Raw genomic sequence first — 16,142 nt, forward strand, 5'->3', positions numbered from 1 at the left:
GCATAGTGTGTTACCAATTGTTTTCTTGGTGACTGTGGTCTCTGCTGCCTGGAGATCATTGACAAGATCCTGACGTGTAGTTCTGGGATGATTTCTCACTGTTCTCATGATCATTGACACTCCACGAGATGAGATCTTGCATGGTGCACCAGACCTAGGGAGACTGACAGTTGTTTTTGTGTTTCTTTCATTTGTGAATGATTGCACCAACTGTTGTCACCTTCTCACCAAGCTGCTTGGCAATAGTTTGGTAGCCCATTCCAGCCTTGTGTAGGTCTACAATCTTGTCCATGACATCCTTGGACAGCTCTTTGGTCTTTGCCATTGTGGAGAGTTTGAAATCTGATTGTTTGATTGCTCCTGTGGACAGGTGTCTTTTATACAGTTAACAAAATGAAATTAGCACAACTCCCTTTAAGAGACTGCTTCTAATCTCAACGTGTTATCTGTATGAAAGACACCTGGTAGCCAGAAATCCTGCTGAATGATAGGGGATCAAATACTTATTTCCCTCATTGAACATGCAAATCAGTCATCATTTGTTAGACATGCATTTCTTTTGAATTTTTTGTTGCTATTCTGTCTGTGTTACAATACACCTACCATTCGATTTTTAGTCTGATCATTTCTTTGTGAGTGGGCAAACATTCAAAATCAGCTGGCGATCAAATACTTATTTCCTTTAGTGTGTGTGTGTGTGTTTGAAAATTGATAAGTTGAGACCCTAAAATGCCAGGCATTGTTATGAGGTATGGCAGTGTTTAGTAGTATGAGATGAAAAGTGCTCAGGACGAGAGTATGGGGTATGGCGGTGATCAGGATGCTGGTATGACTTATGGGGTGATGATTACCGCCATACCCCATTCCAGCATTCTAATCACCGCCATACCCTATTCCAGCAGAACGCTGGAATGGAGTATGGCGGTGATCAGGATGCTGGTAAGGCATATAGAGTGATCACAACATTGGTATGGGGGATGGTGGAGGTCAGGATGCCGGTTTGGGGTATGGCGGAGATCAGGGCGCTGGTAAGGCATATGGCTATGATTAGGGCACTGGTATGGCATTTGGTGGTGATCAGGATGCTGGTATGGCATATGCTGATGATTAGGGTGCTGGTATGGGGTATGGGGGTGATCAGGACGCTGGTATGGGGGTGATCAGGACGCTGGTATGGGGGTGATCAGGACGCCGGTATGGGGTATGGCGGTGATAAAGACATTGGTATGGTGTATGGCGGTGTTTGTGTGAGCACTGGGACAGACGACATGTGCTGGCTGCATGTTTTTTATTTGCACTGAACGAGGGCAGTGATGATAAACACTGGGGTGTCTTGCACTACAGTCTGTGAGTGTACAAGCAGCCTGAAAGGCTGCTTGAACACTCATAGGCTGCAGAATCACTTCTCTCTGCTCTCACAGTGAGAGCAGAAAGAACTGAACTTTACTTTCAGTTTCTCTAGATTACTATGTGATTTCTGTGATTGGACACAGCAATCACATGGTAAAACACTGTGATGACCTGAACACAGCAGTAATGTGTGATCCGCTGTGTGTCCGGGGTGACACTAGGATTGCCGGGCTCCCTGCCGATGCGGACCAACGTACAGGTACGTTAGCCCTCTTTGGCACTGCTTCCCTGTCTGCCGTCTATAGTCTATGGGCAGACGGAAAGCGGTTACTTTGTGAGCTTATCCTTTCAAAAGAAATAAAAAGATGAACGAACACCCTACATCCTCCCTATTCCCCTAGTCCCAGCTTTACCTACCCATGAGTGATGAGCTGTCTGGTGTCAGGTGTTCTTCCATCCCCATGCAGGCAGTGCCATTTCGTTCAGGGCCGTGCATTTGCACGGATTTCACAATGAGAATAGCGTCTACGGTCCATGCAGGAGCTGCATCCCAGTTAACAGCAATGGGACTGCCTTACCAGGAATGCAGGGAACTCCTGTGCATCCTTGTGTGGCTAAACACAGCCGTTCATGAGTGTAGAGTTATGTACGCCCCATGTGAACGAGGCCTCCATACTATGACTGAAAAAAGGGACAGTCTGCCAGAGAACATAGGATTGCTTCTGGAAAGGGAGTAGAAATGAAGACCTGGAAAGGCATAGGCAATTACATTGATTTACATTAAAATGTGCATTGTGTTGTCTTTGAAGTGATAATGTTTTAACTCTTAAAACAGGAATGCATTATAGTGAAAAAGCCCTTTGATCACATGACTCACGTGTCACAACATTGGAGAAGGAAACTGAGCACCATGACGGACCCTCCAACTTACTCCCTAATAGCTAAGATAAACAATGGTAAGAAGATTCTAGAAGTCATCCAGAAGATCATTGAGCTGCTGACGGGAGAGGTGAGCGGTGCCGGGAATTCTGGGACATTCTTCAGTAACAGACAAGGGATGTGTCTGGATGGTGACTGTATCATTGTGTGTGTCAGGTTCCTATAAGGTGTCAGGATGTCACTGTCTATTTTTCCATGGAGGAGTGGGAGTATATAGAAGGACACAAGGATATCTACAAGGACCTCATGATGGAGGACCATCCACCCCTCACATCACAGGGTAAGAGGAGACTTTCATTTCTTGTATTGAGGATCCACCTAGATACACACATCCTCTGATATAAAGACATAGAAACAATGTATTCAGTCAGTGTGTGTGTTTCCTACAGATGGATCCAGTAATGGGAACCCACCAGAGAGATGTCCCCGTCCTCTCTATTCCCGGGACTCCACACAGGAACATCAGGAGATCCCTCGGGAGGATCAAGTAGATGGATCCAGTATTGGGAACCCACCAGAGAGAGATCCCCGTCCTCTGTATTCCCGGGACTCCACACAGGAACATCAGGAGATCCCTCAGGAGGATCAGGTAGCTCATTCTGTTTGGAATGTCTTGACTTTGTAGGACCTGACCACCTTGGGATGGGCCTCCCTTCCTTGGTAGCCTCTTAAGGAGGTTTCTTCAGATGCCTTACATTGTTCTGTCCTAACCAGACAAATGTTCTTAGTGATACTGTTAAGATTTCTATACCCTGCTCTGTGGCAATTGAAGCTTCACTGGATCTGGGGGAATCAGAAGCTTTCCTAGGTTTGTAGATCAAGGATCCTTTATTCCTTTTATTTTCTGTCCTATCTGGTGATTCTATCTCACCAGTATGAGGCCAAGGTCTCACCTTCACTCTTGTGTAATATAAGTAGCTAGGTGCTATGGAATAGGGACTCCCAACATGCCTCCAATATTTGTATGGTGTTCAATATGGTCCTTATGCAGATATAGTGCTGGACCACTTGTAGAAGAACTTTGCTACACCAGTTGGGTATTCCTGGCAATCAGTACCTTCTATTGATGAGCTTACATGTTGTGGCTGCAGTTTGTAGTGTTGTGGCTGATCAGTTCCCCTGTTAGAACCCGCCAGGTGGTGCCCCTGGCTGCCCACTTGACAGACCTACCCAAAGCGTGGAGTCTAAGCCCCGGTCTGTGCTTTCACCAGGGCCCCTGATGGTGGGGATGGACTTGAAACAGACCGGGACCAGGTCACGACCTCCGAGCAGGCCCACCAGTGGCAGGGGCAACCTCCGGGGATGTATTGGTACCGGGAGAGCCAGATGTGAGGAGGACGGCAGGACCTAGCAGGATGGATCACGAGCGGGGGTCCCGTGGAGTAGGCGAGGTACAGAATCGGCAGGCGGAGAGTAGTCAGGTCACACGCAGGGTCAGCAGGATAAGTCAGTCCGTAGAGAGGTCAAAACAAGCCGAGGGTCAGGATGGGAGAAGGCAGAGTAGTCAGGTACAATCCGGGTCAACACAGGAGTAGGCAGCGTAGTCAGGGTCAATCAGGGTCAAAAACACAGGTACAGGACTCAGGAACTCAGATAGACCTTGCGGCGATTACTGACAGTGCAGGGCATCTTTAAATATTGCGCCCTGCACTGTCATTGGCCGCTCGGGACGTGCCCCCGGGCTGTCATTGGCCGCCCGAGGCGCGCCCGCGGGTCCCACTGCGCATGCGCGGCATCCTGTCATCCACGGCTCGCCGGGACCTAGTGCCTGTGTCCCGGCGTGAGCCGTGGCCAGTGCGCATGCGCCGGCCGACAGGACGCCGCGATCCCTGACATTGCCCCCCCCCCTATGGGCACCCTCCGGGAGCCCCACTGATCTCTCCACCGCGGGTGGCCACGAAAAAATTCCCGGATGAGTCTGGGGGCGTGAACATCCTGGATGGGCACCCAAGAATTCTCCTCAGGGCCATAACCCTTCCACTTTATCAGGAACTGCGTCTGGCCCCCCCTCTTTCGGCAACTGAGAATAGTTTCTACCTCATATTCCTCCTGGTCACCTATGGCGACTGCCTCAGGAGGTCTGGATTGGCGATCCGGGAAGGAATCTGGTCTGGATGGTTTCAGGAGAGAGACATGGAACACCGGGTGTATTTTGAAAGACTCCGGGAGCTCAAGTTCATAGGCCACTTCATTGATCACCCGTTTAATTGGAAATGGTCCCAGGTACTTCGGTCCTAACTTCCTGGAAGGACACAGCATTTTCAAGTTGGTCGTAGCCAACCAAACCTGATCCCCCGGCTGGAGCAACAGCTCTCCTCTTCTCTTCCTGTCGAACGCCTTTTTACTATCTTCTTGGGCCTTAGTGATGGCCTCCTGAATCGTTTTGTTATTGACAGAAAAGAAATGCAAGACATCTTGAGATGCGGGTACCGGACTTTTGGGCGTTAGGTCGGGGAGAAACGTAGGATGATATCCGAAATTGGTAAAAAACGGTGATTGTCCCGTCGCTGAATGGCTCGAGTTATTATAGGCGAACTCTGCAGAAGGCAACAGTGTTAGCCAGTCGTCCTGGAGATAGGAGGTATAGCATCTGAGGTACTGTTCCAATGTTTGATTGGTCCTTTCTGTTTGCCCGTTGGTCTGTGGATGGTAAGCAGATGACAGTGACAGTTTGATTCCTAATGCTTCACATAAGGCTTTCCAGAATCTAGATGTGAACTGGACTCCCCGATCCGATACTATGTCTTCGGGTATCCCATGTAGTCTTACTACTTCCTTGATGAATATCCGTGCAGTCTCCGGTGCCGACGGGGTTCTCTCCAAGGGCACGAAATGAGCCATCTTTGAAAAGCGATCCACGATCACCATTATAGCAGTGTAGCCTTGAGACGGTGGGAGTTCGACCACAAAATCCATGGCAATCATTTGCCAGGCCCGTTTGGGTATCGGCAATGGACGCAACAATCGCCAGGCCTTGCTTCTGGAGGGCTTGTTCCTTTGGCAGGTGGGACAGGTCTGGACGTAGCGCTCGCAGTCTTTGACCATGTTTGGCCACCAGAATGAGCGCCGTAGTAGCTCCAGAGTCTTCGCCACCCCAAAGTGCCCTGCCATTGGATGGTCGTGGCAGTGCCCCAGGACGAAAGTTTGAACTCCTTCTGGCACCACGATCCGATTTTCCTTCCAGAGCAGACCATCGCGGTTCTGGAGAGGCGACCCAGGCGGGACTGGCAGTCCAACGGAAGCGTCAATCAGTCTGGAGCGAAGTTCCGTTTGCAGGACGAGGAAGCTTCCGGATGGCAAAATTGTGTCAGGTAACACTGTATCGTCGGGGTCCTCAAACATGCGGGACAGAGCGTCTGGTTTTGTATTTTTAGACCCAGGTCGGTACGTTATATGAAAGGTAAATCGAGAGAAGAAAAGAGCCCATCTCGCCTGGCGTGGTCTCAGTCGTTTCGCCGTCCTTAAATACTCGAGGTTTTTGTGATCCGTGAATATTAGGATTGGGTGTGTGGCTCCTTCCAGAAGATACCTCCATTCTTCTAGAGCGGACTTGATGGCCAGGAGTTCCCGATCTCCAATATCGTAATTGCGCTCCGCCGGAGTCAACTTCCTGGAGAAAAACGCCACGGGATGCAGTAACTCCTTGGTACCACTCCTTTGGGAAAGAATCGCTCCTACCGCGTTTTCGGAGGCGTCCACTTCCAAAACATATGGAAGAGAAGAATCTGGATGGCAGAGAATGGGAGCAGAAGTAAACAATTTCTTGAGCATGTCGAACGCGGTCTGGGCTTCAGGGGTCCATTTAAAACGAGTCCCTTGTTTAGTCAGTTGCGTGATTGGGGAGACCAGCCCTGAGAAGTTCCTGACAAACTTTCTATAAAAGTTTGCGAATCCAATGAAACGCTGTACCCCCCTCTTATCGGTGGGTGTTGGCCAATCTAAGATCGCCGTGACTTTCTGGGGATCCATCGCGACCCCCGCGGGAGAGAGGACCAGTCCCAAGAACGTTATTTCACACTGTTCAAAACAGCATTTTTCTGCCTTGGCGTAAAGCCCGTGTTGGCGTAAACGTGTTAGGACCCTTGCCACATGCTCCCTATGAGCCTCCAGTGAGGGTGAAAATATCAGGATGTCATCTAGGTAGACAACCACGAAGACATCGAGGAAATCACGAAAGACATCGTTAATAAAGTGTTGGAAGGTGGCCGGTGCGTTACAGAGCCCGAACGGCATCACCAAATATTCGAAATGACCGAATCTCGTACGAAAGGCTGTCTTCCATTCATCCCCCTCCCTGATACGTACAAGGTTATATGCCCCCCGCAAGTCTAACTTAGTAAAAATCGCTGCTGACCCTAACCTCTGGAGGAGCTCAGGGACCAGGGGTAACGGATAGCGATTTTTTTACTGTGATTTTATTCAGGTCTCGGTAGTCAATGCAGGGCCGTAACGATTTGTCTTTTTTTTCTACAAAAAACAACCCAGCCCCGGCCGGGGACGTGGACGGGCGAATAAATCCCTTCCGCAGATTGTCATCAATATACTCCCTCAAAACCCCTGATTCTAATTCCGATAATGGAAAAATGCGACCGAATGAAATCTCAGATCCGGGTAGGAGGTCTATGGGGCAATCGTAGGAACGGTGTGGGGGAAGAATGTCTGCTCCTCGCTTACTGAACACATCTAAGAAATCGTGGTAGGCCGGAGGGATAACCTGAGACAGATCCGTATCACCATCCATGCATAGGAGAAACCGGGGCGGCACGGGCCCTGGGACGTGGCAGTGATCCCGGCAGTATGGTGACCGAAACTGAACCGTTCCCTTCTCCCAATCAACCCGGGGGTTATGGGCCCGCAGCCAAGGAAGCCCCAGAATGATTGGGAAAAGGGGGGATGCGATGGCATCCAGACGGAGGAACTCCTGATGATGGTCAGCCATCGTGGTAAAAATAGGGGGAGTCTCCTGATCCACCACTCCCGACTTTATGCTAGACCCGTCTGCCAGGAAGATGTTAAACCCCCTTTCTTTGGTCTGGAGGGGGATCTTTTGCCGGTGAGCAAAAGTAAGATCAATGAAACAACTACATGCTCCCGAATCAATGATTGCGGTCACCGACAGGGTTCCTCTGGGAAGCTGTAACGACACAGGTATTGCCAGGTAACTAGATAGGTCACCCCTTTCTGTAGGTAAAGGGAAACAGGAAGCGGACTTACTCATTTTTGCAGGACAGGAGCGCACCTGGTGACCAGCTTCCCCACAGTACAGACATAGGTTCTGCGATCGTCTCCTCTGACGTTCCTCGGCCGATAACGTGGAACGGGCCAGTCCCAGTTGCATGGGTTCTGAGGTGTCCCCTGCTTCCGTGCTCCGAGCATGGCTCCCTGGGGTTGGAGCTGCTTCTCTCGGTGGGATCCATGCCACCCTTTGACCCTGGCCACTCCTTTCCAGGCGACGCTCTCTCAGTCTGCGGTCAATTTGGATGGCCAACTCTATCAGTTTCTCAAGAGAGTCCGGTAGTCCTACTCGTGCTAATTCGTCTTTTAGAGACTCAGACAGCCCAATGCGGAACTGGTGACATAATGCCGCATCGTTCCATCTGGTATCTCCCATCCAACGCCTGAAATCAGACGCATACTCTTCGGCCGCCCGGCGGCCTTGCCGCAGAGAGTATAGAGTAGCCTCTGCAGAGGCAGCCCGCTGGGGGTCGTCATATAGGACGGCCATGGCCTGAAAGAACTCAGTCACGGAATCGAGATGGGGGTCACGCTTCTCCATCAGGCGGTGAGCCCAATCCTGGGGCTCATCCTGAAGGAGAGAGATTATAAACCCCACCTTGACGGTCTCGACGGAAAACGTGCGGGGCTGCAGGTCAAAAAATAAAGTGCACGCGTTCCGGAAGGCCCGAAAACGGCTTCGGTCTCCACGGAATCGTTCCGGCAGGGGAACGCGGGGTTCGGGAGCTAGGGGTGCCGCAACTGCTCCGGATGCTGGAGCAGCGGGTGATTCCGCTGTTGCGGAACTTGGAGCAGGGGGAGTCTGGGTGGCAAACGACTCCATGCGGTCCTCAAGCCGGGTGCAGCGGCTGTGAAAATTCTGGAAGGCCTGGGTCAGAGTCGCCAGGTGCTGGCATATATCCTCTAGGGAGGCCGGTCCTCTTCCTGGCTCTGTCATGGCCGCAAGGTACTGTTAGAACCCGCCAGGTGGTGCCCCTGGCTGCCCACTTGACAGACCTACCCAAAGCGTGGAGTCTAAGTCCCGGTCTGTGCTTTCACCAGGGCCCCTGATGGTGGGGATGGACTTGAAACAGACCGGGACCAGGTCACGACCTCCGAGCAGGCCCACCAGTGGCAGGGGCAACCTCCGGGGATGTATTGGTACCGGGAGAGCCAGATGTGAGGAGGACGGCAGGACCTAGCAGGATGGATCACGAGCGGGGGTCCCGTGGAGTAGGCGAGGTACAGAATCGGCAGGCGGAGAGTAGTCAGGTCACACGCAGGGTCAGCAGGATAAGTCAGTCCGTAGAGAGGTCAAAACAAGCCGAGGGTCAGGATGGGAGAAGGCAGAGTAGTCAGGTACAATCCGGGTCAACACAGGAGTAGGCAGCGTAGTCAGGGTCAATCAGGGTCAAAAACACAGGTACAGGACTCAGGAACTCAGATAGACCTTGCGGCGATTACTGACAGTGCAGGGCATCTTTAAATATTGCGCCCTGCACTGTCATTGGCCGCTCGGGACGCGCCCCCGGGCTGTCATTGGCTGCCCGAGGCGCGCCCGCGGGTCCCACTGCGCATGCGCGGCATCCTGTCATCCACGGCTCGCCGGGACCTAGTGCCTGTGTCCCGGCGTGAGCCGTGGCCAGTGCGCATGCGCCGGCCGACAGGACGCCGCGATCCCTGACATCCCCTATGCCTATCTATCTATTCATTCACCTAGCTTACTTTTTTTTTTTTTTTTTTTTTTATTCACCTTCACTCCTGCCCTCCCTTGTAGGGGTGCTGCCCATGCACCCTACTCCTTCAATCACTTTGCCAAATCCAACCCCTGAGTTCTCTGGAGATCTCAAAACCACTTTACAACCCTGGTGGTGCTTTGATAAGTGTCACCTAATGAGATTAGTTGTTAGGTCAGACAACCTCTTAAAGTGTTACTAAACCCACAACAGTACAATCAGTCTGTATATGCAGTAAAGCATGCTTGTTATACTCGCTGTGGAACCTAAGGGGTTAATCCTCTGCATTGCGTTTGATTCTTTCTTCTCTAATCCTCCCCTTCATCCATTGTCCCTAACTCATCTCCTGATAGAACACAGCCTCTGGGGACACTCTGCACATGCTCAGTTTGGTGTGTACTGCTAGAGAGTTTTTTCTTTTTCTTGGGAGGGTGCATGTGATCAACACAGAGCCAATCGGCACTATCCAGACAGAGGGTTAGGGGTTATGCAATCTCATTGGGCAGTGAGAGCAGAATGAAAACTCCTCCTACAAGATTAACCAGTGCTCTGCTGGACACTGATAGAAGTCACACAAGACTGCTATATAATGCTGATGAGAAAAGGGATTTAGCAGTTTATATTTACTAAAATAATTGCATTTCCATGTTGTGTGTACTGTGGGAGATCAGATCTAGTGAATGCGGGGTCTGCAGAGACCGGATATAGTGAATGCGGGGTTCGAGGAGACCGGATATAGTGAATGCAGAGTCCTGGCCTTTGTCTTTTTTGATTCTAGAGGATCTGGGGTGCAGGGACCTTGGGCCTTTTTGTGTAGACCGTCTGGTCTTTCTCATCTAGATCTGTTTGATCCTAGGTTCCTTCTCAACACCTGTACATTCTAGGGATTGACCCCTTTTTTTTTTTTTTTTTTTCTTTTTTTTTTTTCTATTGACCACATCATGTTTTGGGTCTTCTCCTCTTCCCCTCACTGGAATTCATTATGTTTTACCTGTTTTCAGTGGGTTTGGTTTATTAGCTTTTCGCTAGTTCAGGTTTGGATCTCCCTTTCTTGTAGACTCATTCCTTCCTTCTGGAGATGACCTCCTAGGTATTGATCCTCAGGCTGATTCTCCATGTCCACCCTTGACAGGTTCCCCCCCCATTGGTAGGGGGTTGGCCTCATTTGGTCCAGATTTAGGTCTTGATTCTTCAGGTGCCTCTTGGGCTGCAGGCACGCTCCAGTTCTCTCGTTGGTCGATTTTATGTTTTGTTATCCACCCTGCAGGAACTGCTTTTCGATGTCCTGAAAATATTCCTGTGTCCCTCAATAGTCAAGGAGAAAATTTGATGTTTGTATTCACTGTAAAATCATGAGTCAGTTGAGGGACCCTCTTCGATGTTTCTGTCCATGCTTTTAGTAGTGCTTGCTACAAACTGAGGCATGCTGTAGAAGGGGTATCCTGGTGCCGGCCTACAATGTTCTCGTTTGCCATTATCCAGTCCTCCTGAAGGGGACACTAGCTGAATTCATGAAAAGGATTTTACAGTGAGTACAAAAATTATTTTTTTTTTTATCGTAGATTGAGAACAACAAATAATGTTACAAAGAACCTAATGTATCTTATTCAGGAAGAAAGCCTTATCGTGGTTAAAGTTGAAGATGAAGAAGAGCCATATGTGATGGAGGATGAGCCGTGGGAAGATGATGAAATCCCTCCAGAGATCAGCACAGGTGACTCCCAGATTCTCCTTGTTCAGTCCCTACAACAATCTCTTCTTCTCCCCCCCCCCACTGTCAGTAGACCTTAATGGGGAGACCGCATGATTTGTAGAGTGTGGGGGGGTTTTTTTTTTGGTCACAGTAATAAAGTGAGTCACGTGGTCGACTACCAGTGGCCAGCTTCCGGAAAGAGGAAGGACAGCCGACAACGGATGCCCCATAGTAAGCCTAGGTGTGACATCACTGCCCAGACATTCCATCCAATGTCGGCGCTCTCTCCTCTCCCCTGAAGCCAGCTGCTGTGCAGATTGCATGACTGGACTGAAGTGCCCTGAGAATATGGAAGAAAGGGCCTCTTCCTTCTACAGGTTAGTTAGTATAGGAGTTAGAAGGTGGGTGGACGTTGTTTCAGGCTTTGTTCTAGCCAGGACTGCAGGCGTCATCCCGGTATAACCAGCGACATGGCGGTACGTATGTGGTTATGATTCCATTTTTAAATATACAAGCGTACCTCGGTTTATGAATTTTAATTTGTTCTGCGGGACTTTTCGTATTGCGAAAAATTCGTAAACCAAAACGTGTTTTCCATAGGAATGCACTGAAAAGTCTTTGCACTTTAAAGGCATAAATACTGTACAGGGACATGATTAATTGGTTTTCAATGCATTTACGAATTACTTCTTATATTGTTCCGGAGGTCAGAAAAAAGTAAAATAAAGTATTTTATCTGTTCAAAACTCTTTTATAAAGTTCCCTTTTAAAGGCATAAATACTGTACAGGGACATGATTAAAAATGAATTCATAAATGCATTGAAAACCAATTAATCCGTTCTAGAGGTCAGAAAAAAGTCTTATCTGTTCAAAACTCTTTATAAAGTGCACTTTCACCCCCTTCCTGTCCAGGCAAATTTTCAGCTTTCAGCGCTATCACACTTTGAATGACAATTGTGCGGTTATGCAATACTGTACCCATATGAAATTTTTAGCATTTTTTTGAGCCAGATAAAACATTATTTTGGTGGTATTTATTCACCACTGGGATTTTTTTTTTTTTTTGCTATATAACTAAAAAAGTGCAAACATTTTGAAAACTGTTTTTCTCATAATTTTGCAAATAAATAATCTTTCTTCATAAATCTTGGCCAAAATGTATTCAGCTATCTTTTTAGTAAAAAAAAAAATAACCCAAATTAGTTTTATAACCAAAAATTATAATTTTTCAAAACATTTTTTACATTCTTATTTTATCTCTTTTATATATATATATTTTTTAACATACTGTCACCCTAGCAGTACAGTGTCAGCATAGTGACACTGTACTACTTGTGGGGGAGTGATGAAGATTTTTTTTTTTTTACACTGATTGCTTTTACACGCATAAAGGCTGTAAAAGCAATCATTTCTCCTTCTCTCTGGCTGCATTCCTGCAGCCATTGAGAAATACTGTGTGAGCTGTGATTGATCACAGCTTGTCACATGGTACAAGGCTTTTGAGAATAGCCCTGTAACATGTGACCTCTGTGATCATTCAGATTTCACACGTAGTAAGCAATGATGTCAGAAATGACATCTTGCTTACTACTCTTCATGTGATCACTGATTGGCCAATCAGTGATCACATGAATTGGGACCTAACACAGATGTCCCATACAGCGAATGGGACATACATGTCCGGACACAGCGGGGACCAGATCGCGGTGCCAAGCGCTCGCAGGGAGCACGAACAAGCAGGGAAGACTTTTTTAAATGACCACCCGCTCCTGCACTGCTCCCATCTGGCCGTTTATGTACATGGGCCGGACGGGAAGTTGTTAAAGGCATAAATACTGTACAGGGACATGATAAAAAAAAAATAATTTGTAAATGCATTGAGAACCAATTAATCCGTTCCGGAGGTCAGAAAAAAGTAAAAACAAAAAGTTTTATCTGTTCATAAAGTGCACTTTAAAAGGCATAAATACTGTACAGGGACATAATTAAAAATTACTTCATAAATGCATTGAAAACCAACTAATTCGTTCATATTGCAAAAAAAATTTGCAAACTGAGACATTATTTTCAATGGATTTTCATTCGTAAACCGAAAATTACATTTACCGAGGCACACCTGTATAAGAGGAAAACCTTTGGAACATTTTAAAGCTGATCTTCACCCAAAAGTGAAAGTGCCACTACTTCCCCTCCCCACTTCTGTGTCTAACATTTTTTGTTGTGTGTTTTTTGTTTTGACATTTTTTTGTCTTTCCCATTGACTTAACCATGTCCACTTGGGCCTGCCCATGCCACCCCCCACCCACCCGCAGCCTCCTTGGGCATCTAACACGTCCCATGAGGCTGCAGGGCCAGTTCCATAACACTGTGCAATCTCGCCCATGTGCATTGGGGGAAATCCAAGATGGTGGTACCAAGGACCCCCAGTGGTGAGAAGAACCAGCTGTGGGAAGACAACTCTGGACTCCAAGAACTGGTAGCTACCTGCTTTTTTGATCAGCAGCTACGGTATTGTTTTTTTAGAAGTCTGGCTCTGTTCACATTAGCGCATTTCCAAAGCCGCGACTTTGGAGTGCGACTTTTGATGAAATTTAATCTCCAAACACGGAAAGGTTTCTTCACAATGAGAGCTGTGAAAATGTGGAATAGACTCCCTCAAGAGTTGGTTCTGGCCAGCTCAGTGGATTGCTTTATAAAAGTCCTGGATTCTTTCTTGGATACACAGAATATAACTGGATATAACAGTTATAGGTAAAGTTGATCCAGGGAATATCCGATTGCCTCTCGGGGATCAGGAAGGAATTTTTTCCCCTGCAGGAGCAAATTGGTTCGTGCTTTGCTGGGTTTTTTTTGCCTTCCTCTGGATCAACTGTCGGTATAGGATAACTTTTTTTTTTTTTTTTTTTTTTTTTTTAATGGTTGAACTGGATGGATTTTTGTCTTTTTTTCACCCAGACTAACTATGTAACTGTGGTGCAACTTTGACCCGACTTTACATTTACTGGACTAAAGTCGCATCAAAAGTCATGCTAAAGTACTGCAGGAACTACAAGCAAGTCACTTTTGACTTGAAGTCGCACAAAGTTGAATGGTACTCATTGGGAAACAAGGGATGCAACTTGTCATGCGACTTTTGACCCCAAAGTCACATGGCAAGTCAGACAAGTGTGAATGCTCTCTAAAGTTCCTTTTTAGTATCCATGACTGTTATTAAAGCCATTTTATTTTAGCTATCAGTGCAAGATTTGTTTAAGGGTTCTTTTACAGTTCCTGTTGACCTTCCTCTTATTTCTACTAGATGGACGACCCATCAGAAATGACACGGAGGAACTTCCCATAAAGTCCATCTCACCCAGTTCTCTCGGAGAAAACCCCATTACCCCAAATCTGCACCCAGCCCTTCCCAGTACTGCTTTGTCATCTGATCCTTGTAACCCTGGAGGGAGTTTTTATGACCCCTCACCTCCCATCACTCATCATACAGATCACAGAGTTTGTTACGTTTGCGGGAAATTTTTTACCAGGAATGAAACGCTTACTGTACACCAAAGATCTTACATGCGGGTGAAGCCATGTTCTGTGTGCGGGAAATGTTTTCTCCGGAAATTGTGCTTCATTAATCAAGAAAAAAGTCACACAGAAGAGAAGCCATATGTGTGCCCGGAGTGCGGGAAATATTTCCGCCAGAAGTCGAACCTTACCTTCCACCAACGGATTCACACGGGCGAAAAGCCGTTTTCTTGTTCCCAATGTGGTAAACGGTTTAATGTGAACGCCCGTCTTCTCCAACACCAGAGAACTCACACCGGAGTGAAGCCATATTCATGTTCCGAGTGCGGGAAATGTTTTACTGAGAGTTCAGCTCTTGGGAAACACAAGAGAATTCACACCGGGGAGAAGCCGTACTCCTGTTCAGAGTGTGGGAAATGTTTCACGCAGGGGTGTCATCTTGAGTTACATAAGAGAACTCACACCGGGCAGAAGCCGTATTTATGTGCGGAGTGCGGAAAATGTTTTACTACCAGTTCAGCTCTTGTAAACCACAGAAGAAGTCACACAGGGGAGAAACCGTATTCCTGTTCAGACTGCGAGAAATGTTTTACCCGGAAAAAAAATCTTCTTTTGCATCAGAGAGTTCACACTCGATAAATGTAAAAAGAGCACATTTGAAATAATGGGGGGGGGGGGGGGTGTTTACTAATACTGGTCCAGCTGTGCATGGTAACCAATCAGATTCTGGCTTCAGCTTGTTCAGTGAAGCTTTGGTAATGAAACCTGAAAGCTGATTGGTTTCTGTACAAAGCTGCACCAGGTTTTGCACTCTCCAGTTTTAGTAAATAACCCCTCAATGTGTCGTCATGAACCCTATGCGGGAAAGGTCTTTGCAGCACAAACATTAAATCCTTTGTGTGTTCTGGATGAAAGAAACTGTTTTCAGTGATTCTTCTCTTACGTCACATCAACATTTCCAGAGAGCTCCTTTTTTTTTTTGTCTAGTTGTCACTATGAACAAAGACCGTATGGTGTTTTCCCTTTCAGCCCTGGTTTACACTGATGCGGAATTGGCAGCGTTTTCTGTGCGAATTCCGCACTGCATCACAATCGCACCCATTCATGCGAACCGCTACGGGTGAGTATGTTAACACCCCAAAAGCGGTCCGCTGTGCTGAATCGGCGTGAATACCCATGCGATCCAATTCTAGTGCGGACGCAAAAAAGGGTCCTGCGCGTTTTTGGTGCGATTAGAGCCATGCAAAATGTACGGCTCCGATCGCACCGCAAACAAATCGCATGTGATGTGCACAGGAATGCGGCGTGGTTCCTGCGCAAATCACATGCAATATACCGCACCGCATATAGGTGAACCCAGGCTCAATGTCCCTCTCCATTCTAAATCAGGAAAAATCATCAGCAATAGGCTCACTAGTCGCAGTCAACCGCAGAAGTGGATAGTCTTCCAATATGACCTCCAGATCAGATGCTCCATCAAAAGTCTGGAGGTGGACAGGCTTTTGCTGCCCTTTTCAGATAGGGGAGATCCCTAAAGTGGAACTCCCCAAAAGGGGAGGTTTAACTTGTTTGTATCCCATCTCCACTGCCACTTTTTGGGATGGGGGATGGGTACCTGGTTTTGAGAGGTACCCGCTCTTACGGATCAGATCATCTTGGCCATACAGCCCCCTTCTCCCAGCCTTCTGGGACTCTTCAG

At 47.7% G+C, this 16,142-nt stretch overlaps 1 protein-coding gene and 1 pseudogene across 2 annotated transcripts in view; one reads left to right on the forward strand and one right to left on the reverse strand.

Annotated features, from left to right (window-relative positions):
- The window catches only part of LOC149466279 (uncharacterized), a 139,235-nt gene that overhangs the window by 15,560 nt on the left and 107,533 nt on the right, over nt 1–16,142 (reverse strand). The window lies entirely within an intron of this gene.
- Nucleotides 1–16,142, forward strand: part of LOC149466280 (uncharacterized) — a 42,979-nt pseudogene that overhangs the window by 5,060 nt on the left and 21,777 nt on the right. Inside the window, exons 3-7 of the transcript XR_016312162.1 lie at nt 2,186–2,359; nt 2,446–2,569; nt 2,679–2,878; nt 10,851–10,953; nt 14,232–15,084. The product of XR_016312162.1 is annotated as an uncharacterized LOC149466280 (transcript). The remainder of the gene's footprint in view (nt 1–2,185; nt 2,360–2,445; nt 2,570–2,678; nt 2,879–10,850; nt 10,954–14,231; nt 15,085–16,142) is intronic.

The sequence above is a fragment of the Staurois parvus genome, unplaced genomic scaffold (assembly GCF_062004578.1).
Source record: "Staurois parvus isolate SC_StPar_1 unplaced genomic scaffold, SC_StPar_1.0 ptg000132l, whole genome shotgun sequence".
Lineage (NCBI taxonomy): Eukaryota > Metazoa > Chordata > Amphibia > Anura > Ranidae > Staurois > Staurois parvus.